Source organism: Phyllobates terribilis, unplaced genomic scaffold (genome assembly GCF_046119375.1).
Source record: "Phyllobates terribilis strain yellow unplaced genomic scaffold, ASM4611937v1 Scaffold_11__3_contigs__length_659146591, whole genome shotgun sequence".
Lineage (NCBI taxonomy): Eukaryota > Metazoa > Chordata > Amphibia > Anura > Dendrobatidae > Phyllobates > Phyllobates terribilis.
In genome coordinates this window covers 416,448,378-416,456,147 of record NW_027362771.1, presented here as the reverse complement: position 1 = coordinate 416,456,147, position 7,770 = coordinate 416,448,378, and positions in this window count along the sequence as shown.

The following is a 7,770-nucleotide window of genomic DNA, read 5'->3' as shown; positions in this document are numbered from 1 at the left end:
TAGAAAAAACAGCTCAAGTACAAAACAAAAGCCAGAATTGGTGTTTTTTTGTAAATCCTGCCTCCGAATAAAATAAAAACTCTCCAAAAACTCTCTGTGTATCCCAAAATAATACCAATCAAAACTACAACGCATCCCACAGGAGACGAGCCTTCCCAAAGCTGCGTTAATACAAAAATAAAAAATGTAAAAAACATTTTCTTGCATTTTTTTGTTTGTACTGGACTCAAAAATAATAAACACCAGTGGAATTGCTGTTTTTAACATCCAATACATACAGTATTCCTCAAAATGGTGCCATTAAAAAATACAACTTGGCACACAAAAAACTTCATATAGTTACATTTATAAAAAAAAACCTGAGTTGAAATTTGTGTTATAAAGCAAATAATTTTACACAAATCATTGGTGATTGGTCAGGGTGACCTTATAAAACATTGTACTATGCCTCCATGCATGATGATACCAATATCTATGGTTATGCCAAAAATTGCTGAGAATTGGGGAATCTGAGGTGAAAAAGATTCTTCTGGAGTCCTATTAATACTTGGCAGTGTTAGGCTATGTTCCCACGATGCAGAAATGAAGCAGAGCATTTCTGCAGCGTTTCTGCATCTCCCTTGCCAGAAAAAACGCATGCGGATTGTGCATGCGTTTTTCCTGCAGAAAACATGCGGATTCACATGCGTTAACGCATGCGTTTCGGCATGCGGACTGACAAGCACTTTCCAGGCGATAGCATCACTTGGAAAGTGCTTGACAAGTAGGTCACACTATATAAATCCATGCAAACGGCATGGATTTATATAGTGTGACCGTAAAAATAAACAAATAAAGCTATACTTACCCCCGATCCCCCGCCGCGTGTGCTGTCGCGCTCGTCCTGGCTTCTTTCTGGTTGCCGGGCTCTCGCGAGACAGCCTGCGGTCACATGACCGTGACGTCATCTCAGGTCCTGGAAGATAAGCGCTGCAGGGGCCGCCGGACAGGTGAATATAAACTTTATTTATTATTTTATTCTTTTTTTACAGGTACAATGGTACCCAGGTCTGGATGAGAGTCTTCTCTCCTCCAGAACTGGGTACCATCTGCACATTGAAACGCATATAATCCGCGTGTACAAATGTACAGACACGGATTATGTGCGTCTCAATGCAAGTCAATGGCGGCAATTCCGCTGCGCTTCCGCAAAATTAATGAACATGCTGCGGATTTATGAGCGCTGCAGAAACGCTGGGGGAAAATCCGCAGCATGGGCATTGACATTGCGGAATGCCATTGGGGACCATGGGGTGCGGATTACCAAGCGTTTTTGATGCGCTTCCGCTGCGGAATTTCCGCAGCGGAAACGCATGAAAAACGCATCGTGGGCACGCAGCCTTAGGGCGAACATTTTGGTATGTTCACTAGTTGCCTGCTCCTGGCCTAATGGATATGATCAAGTGCATGCAAGAATGAATAACATCAGACACACACAGTCGGATGTAAGCTCTCCTTGATCAGCTATGGCGCAACTCCAAGTGTCCTTTATTCAACTCCAACATAGATTTATATAAACTCTGTATATGGGCTCGGTTAGCCCTAGAATGTGAGTAACCAGATGTATTGATTGGTTAGTCCATGGGCAGATCTGTGAGGTCATCGGGGTGGGTTGGTCCATGAGGTCATCAGGGGGCGTGATCCATGAGGTCATCAGGGGGCATGATCCATGAGGTCATCAGGGAGCGTGATCCATGAGGTCATCAGGGTGGGTTGGTCCATGAGGTCATCAGGGGGCGTGGTCCATGAGGTCATCAGGGTGGGTGTCTCCAAACGATGTGTCGCTCTGTGGTTGGTTAGTCCTTCTATAGAATTCAGCTTCCTCCCAGAACTTCCTTGTACGACAGGATGTAGTCATAAATAAAGTCTCCAGCTTTGCCACATGTACAACAGAATGTAGTCATAGGTCCAGTTGCCATCTTGCATAATAGAGCATGGTGTGATGAAACAGGAAATGGCAGCCATCTTTTGATCTAAACAAGCTTATGTAAGGTGAAATAATACACTTTATGGGTCTTTTCTCTCAATCTCCTATGTCTTGAGGTTAATTAAGTATTTGATCCTATGGCTCTCCTCAACAGTCCCCCCTAAATACTTTATTAACCTTTTGTCTCTGGTTCCCTCACCCATCAGTGCGTGATCACCCCTCTTGCTTGGGTGATTGCGACCTGTTGTGCTCCTACAAATGAGTATAGAATGGCACAACACACAAAGTAGAGGATATGTAACATTTTGTAGAAGGTTCTGATGGAGGCACAAACTTCTTGCAGTGGGAGGCGTGTATCCACGTCGGTCTTCCTTAGAGTTTGATTGAAGTAGGAGTGGTCAGGAGCACTTGGTAGGGACCCTCAAATCTCAACTCCAGGGATGTCTTTCTGGTGAACTTCTTTACCAGCACGTTGTCACCAGGTTGGAAAGTGTGAGTACCTTCACTGAAATCTGGATCTGGAATGGATGATAAAACTCATGCATGTATTACTGACAATTCTTTAGTAAGAGCAATGACATAATCTACAAGAGTATCACTTCCTAAGGCTAGCTGTTGTGGAAAATATTGACGCAACCTTGGAGGCTCCCCAAAAAGAATCTCATGTGGTGTAAGTTTAGCTGGACCCCTCGGAGTGTTTCTGACTGAATATAAGGCAATGGGCAAAATGTCTGTCCAAGGAAGTTTAACCTCCTGACTGGCTTTCAGTATTTTGTTTTTCAAGGTGCCATTTAGCCTTTCTACTTTACCACTGCTCTAGGGGTGATACGGAGTATGTAAACCCAAATCGGGCCCTACCAATGTCCATAGTTCCTTAGTCAGTGCTGAAATGAATGCGGGTCCTTGGTCACTCTCAATCACCTCTGGGATTCCATATCTGCACACTACCTCAGTCATCAGTCTCTTTTAACAGTCACTCTGTCAGTCATGTTGGTTACTGGATAGGCTTCAGGCCATCCCGAGAACATGTCAGTCACTACCAGTACATACTCGTATTTCCCTACTTTTGGCATTTGAATATGATCGATTTGAATTCTTTGAAAGGGATAGAGTGGTTTAGCCAAATGTTTCAGAGTAACTTTTTGAGGCGGTGCTGGATTGCATGTTGCACACACAAAGCAGGACAATATTTTTGGGTGACAGTAGAAATCCCATGTGCCATATAAGTCTTCCAAATCAAGTCATTCATCTGATTCTTGCCTCTCTGGGTGATACCGTGTGCCCATTCTGATACCGAGTGGTACAGATTACGAGGTAGACAAATCTTTTTGTTCTTCCTCCAGACTCCATCTTCATCCTTTTTAGCTCCTGCTTCTTGCCACGACTTCTTTTCATCATCTGGTGTCTTGTCTTGATGGAAATGGATAAAACTTCATAAGAGAGCTTTGAGGCCCTTCTTCAGTGTCTTGAGACATGTACACGGCTGCTTTCTCTTTTCTAAATGAATCCTGGTCATGTGTAACCACAGCATATCCCATATGGAATCTTCCTGTTTCATCTGCAAATCTGGAACCATCGGTGAAGAACGTCAGGTCAGCATGCGGAAGTGGGTCTTCAGACACATTTCTCTTGGAGGCAGCTTCTTCCTGCATCTGTTCGAGACAATCATGATCCTCTTAGTGTGTAAAGGCATCTTCACCTAGAGCATCAGTAGCATCATCCACATCCCCCCTGGAAAGAGGAAGTAGCGTGGACGGGTTGAGGATGGTGCAGCGGACAAGAGTGACATTATCCGGAATCAAGAGGGAACATTGGAGTCTCATTTGACGCTGCAGCGACAGATGTTTAGGTTGAGTTTGGTCAAGAATAGCTTTTATGTCGTGTGGAGCCATTAAGAGAACCGGATGTCCTAAGATGATATCAGAAGTTTTGTCCAGAAGCACATGTGCAGCATGAACGGCTCTGAGGCAAGAAGCGGAAGCTTGAGACACCGAGTCCAGACGGGCAGAGTAATAGCCGATGGGTCTTGTTCTTCCCCCGTGTTTCTGTGCTAGGACTCCGGAAGCATGTCCTGCTACTTCACTGACACACAAGTAAAAAGGTAGTAGATAATTTGGGATTCCAAGAGCTGGTGCAGACTGTATGGCCTGTTAAAGAGCGTAGAAGGCTTCCACGGATTTGGGACAAAGTGGAAAAGCTGACGTCTTGAGGTCATCGTACAACAGTTGCATCAGCTTTGAGGCATCTGGAATTCATTGGCGACAATATGTGATAAGTCCTAAGAAAGCTTGTAATTGCTTAGGTCCTTTTGGTAGAGGAACGGTCTCAATAGCAAGTTTCCTTTCACCCGTTAGGTGTTTCAGGTTTGGAGAGAGACAATGGCCTAAAAACACAACTTTGGGCTGACACCACTGGATTTTGTTGAGGGACACCTTGCAGGTTTGTTGTGCAAGATGAAGGAGAAGACTGAGACTCGACTCTTCTGCTGACAACATAGTAGGAGATCATACACATACTGAAGAAGGACAACTTGATGGTTAGTCTCTCTCCACGGCTGTAAACAAGAGGCAAGGGCCTGAGAGAAATGACTTGGTGAGTTCTGTGCTCCTTGTGGTAAGACTGTCCAGGTGTATTGTGATCCTCTGTAAGTGAAGGCAAACAGGTACCAATCTTCTGGATGTAGTGGTACGCTGAAGAAAGCATTGGCCAGATCGATGACAGTGAAACGTTTTGCATCTGATGGTATTTCTGATAACAATGTATGTGGATTGGGCACAATGGGACTTTCTAGTACGGTTGCCGCGTTAACTGCTCGGAGCTTAAGTTGTTGGCAGAACTGAGCACCAGAGTCCCATGTGGTGTCACTGACAAGTGAGGCATCATTTAATGCAGTGTCCATAACAGGCCAATATGCATCGCCTGCTTTAAGATTTGCCAGGGAAATTAGATCTTGCCATGTGGAGGTGTAATTCCTTTGGATTTGAAGCATGCTTCTCTAGAAAGGCATCGGCTGTTTTTCTGGATCTGTGAGTTGGTTCAGCAGAGTAGCAGCTTGCTGGGGTATACACTTGACATAAAGGATGGGCTCCTCAGACGTGGGTGTTGGCAGGGTTGGTGGTGGCACCTGAGGCGGGAGTAGAGATGGCAATGGAAGTACAGGTGTAATTACTTGTGTATGAGGAGCAGAGGGAGGTAACAGTCCTGGAATGAGGGGCTCTATTTGGGCAGCTCCAATATCATGGGGTGGAGTCCAGGTGATGCAGGCAGTCTTAAAAGCTTTAACAGTCCTGTCCTCATTACTAATTAACCTGATTTCGGAGAGGCAGCAAATGCTTGGGGGGCTAAACTTGTTCATTATAATTCCAACAATCTCCCTTTCACACGCATGAACAGGGAACCCGAAGAGGCCAACACCAATGGCAGGAATTGTCAAGGTCTCAATCTGCTCACTAATATTCGCATACTCTAAGATACGAGTTATTGCAGCGCGTAGTTGTCGGGCACTGACATGTGGATGAATAGGATCAAAAGTAGGGATCACAGCGTGTAAGATCATTCTACAATGAAGATTGCCAGATTTAGTCACGGCTCTGTCCCCAACAGCTATCTGACCACGCGACTCAACAATGATTCGACTGTCAGTTTGAATAGTCGCCCCTCCTGCCTCCACTATAGCTCTAGCCACACCTCCGTTGTGCTCTAACCGAGGGTTGGCAGCATTAGCAATAGCGTCTGTTTCCATTGTCGTTATGTCACCCTTACCCACCACTAACAAGGGTCCCTCAGGAAGTTCTTTTTCAAAAATGGGTTGCCAACATTCCCTACCCTTTGTGCTTCCTGTGATGTTGGTGTCCCCCCCAGATTGAGCCCCTCCTTGATTCAGTGGCCATCGTTCCATACAGGTGTGCGCTCGGCTGCGAGAGAGACTGTGAGGTACTGGAATAGAGTTAAGTAGACTGCGTGAGAGTGCTGTTGTAGCGGAAGCGTTGGGAGGAGAGGTCGCTGCTTGAAGTAACTCATGTGGACGTGTGGCTGAGTTGCCAGGGGAAGTGACAGTGGAAAGTGCTGGGGATGATCCAGGTGGGAGAATAGCTGGGCTCACGATGGGAGTGTTAGGTGAAAGGGTTGGTGACTCACTGGACACCTTTGTGACAGGGAACATGGGTAAAGCATGATCACTTCCCGAAGAAGTATAGTACTGGCCATTAGTAGTCATTACTGGGTAAAAAGGATCTGGTCTTGTGGTGTGTAACATTGGCCTAGTATGTTCACCACCGAAAGACGTGTGTATATTCCTGGATTATGCCTCACTCGATTTAGCCAGATCTATGTCAGTTACATGATGATATGGCTCAGTTTGTATAATCTGGGGCAACGTTCCAAGATGGCCGCCACCGGAGGCAGCACATCTGCCATCCACAAAATGGCTGCCACCAGAAGGAGCACATTTGCCATCCACAAAATGGCTGCTGCCATAAGGAGCACATTTGCCATCCACAAAATGGCTGCCGCCAGAAGGAGCAAATTTGCCATCCACAAAATGGCTGCCGCCAGAAGGAGCACATTTGCCATCTACAAAATGGCTGCCACCAGAAGGAGCCCATGTGCCATCCACAAAATGGCCACCACCAGAAACAGCACATGGCAATGTGCCACCATCACCACCATTATATGGCGGTGGCCGCTCACAGGATACATTTTTGTAATACACATAACTCAAAACTCTGTCCTTTTTCTTTTCCTCTTCTAACCAATTTTCTCTATACAAACTTTCAGAGACTCTTTCCAATGCTCTAGCAGTAGACAACAATTCATTATCTTCTAGAGTACCTTTTCTCTCTTTTAAGACAGTCTTCCACTCCAGGGGCTGTAACCTCCCCCCTTCTGGCATTCCACTCAACTTCATAAGCTTTTTACATTGTTTAACATGAGTTTTCCCTTCACGAGTCGCATCTAATGCACACGGGTCCAACTTGCCATCTGAATTTGGCTTAGTGCCAATACGACAAAACTGCATTAATTTCTCCATCTTTCTCTATATAGACCAAAATAAACACAAAACGAACAATAAGACGGGGGAGAATGACTCAAACCTGAGATTCTAAAGGAAAACTAAGTCTGCAGCACACACTTTCTATCTGTCTCCGTCCTGCCACGTAGTCCCTGTCTGATTTCCATATATATATATATAAAAAATAAATAAAACACCTGTATTAATACAATTACCTGGCCCCGTACCAAGTCACTCACTCTAGGCTACGTGCCGAAACTCAATTTACTAATCCAACTACCAGGCCCCGTACCGAGTCACTCACTCTAGGCTACGTGCCGAAACTCAATTTACTAGGCTCCGGGCCGAGTCACTCACTCCAGGCTCCGTGCCGGTACCAGGCCGAGTCACTCACTCCAGGCCACGCCGAGTCACTCACTCCAGGCTAAGTACCCCTACTTTCTCCACCAGAACTGAAAATCGTATCACAGGCGACAAATGTTAACTGTACCACAGACAATATCCTTTACTTCTCCAGACACCGCTGAAAAACCCACTTGCTCTCTTTTAATACCAGTCAATCTCCCCTCAACACGACACATAACAGGCAGCAGGCAACTGAGCACGTGACGGTTCTTCCGCAATTAAATGGCCAGCAGTGGAGAGACCCTTCTGCCGTCTTACAGATACCTCAAAAACCGGACACAGTCAGGCAATCTGCACAGGATACCCCGAGGAACACAGGAAAAGACTACAGATTATAAAAATCAGCAGACTTACCGTGTTTGGTTAAGGAGGTGATCAGTCTCCTGGC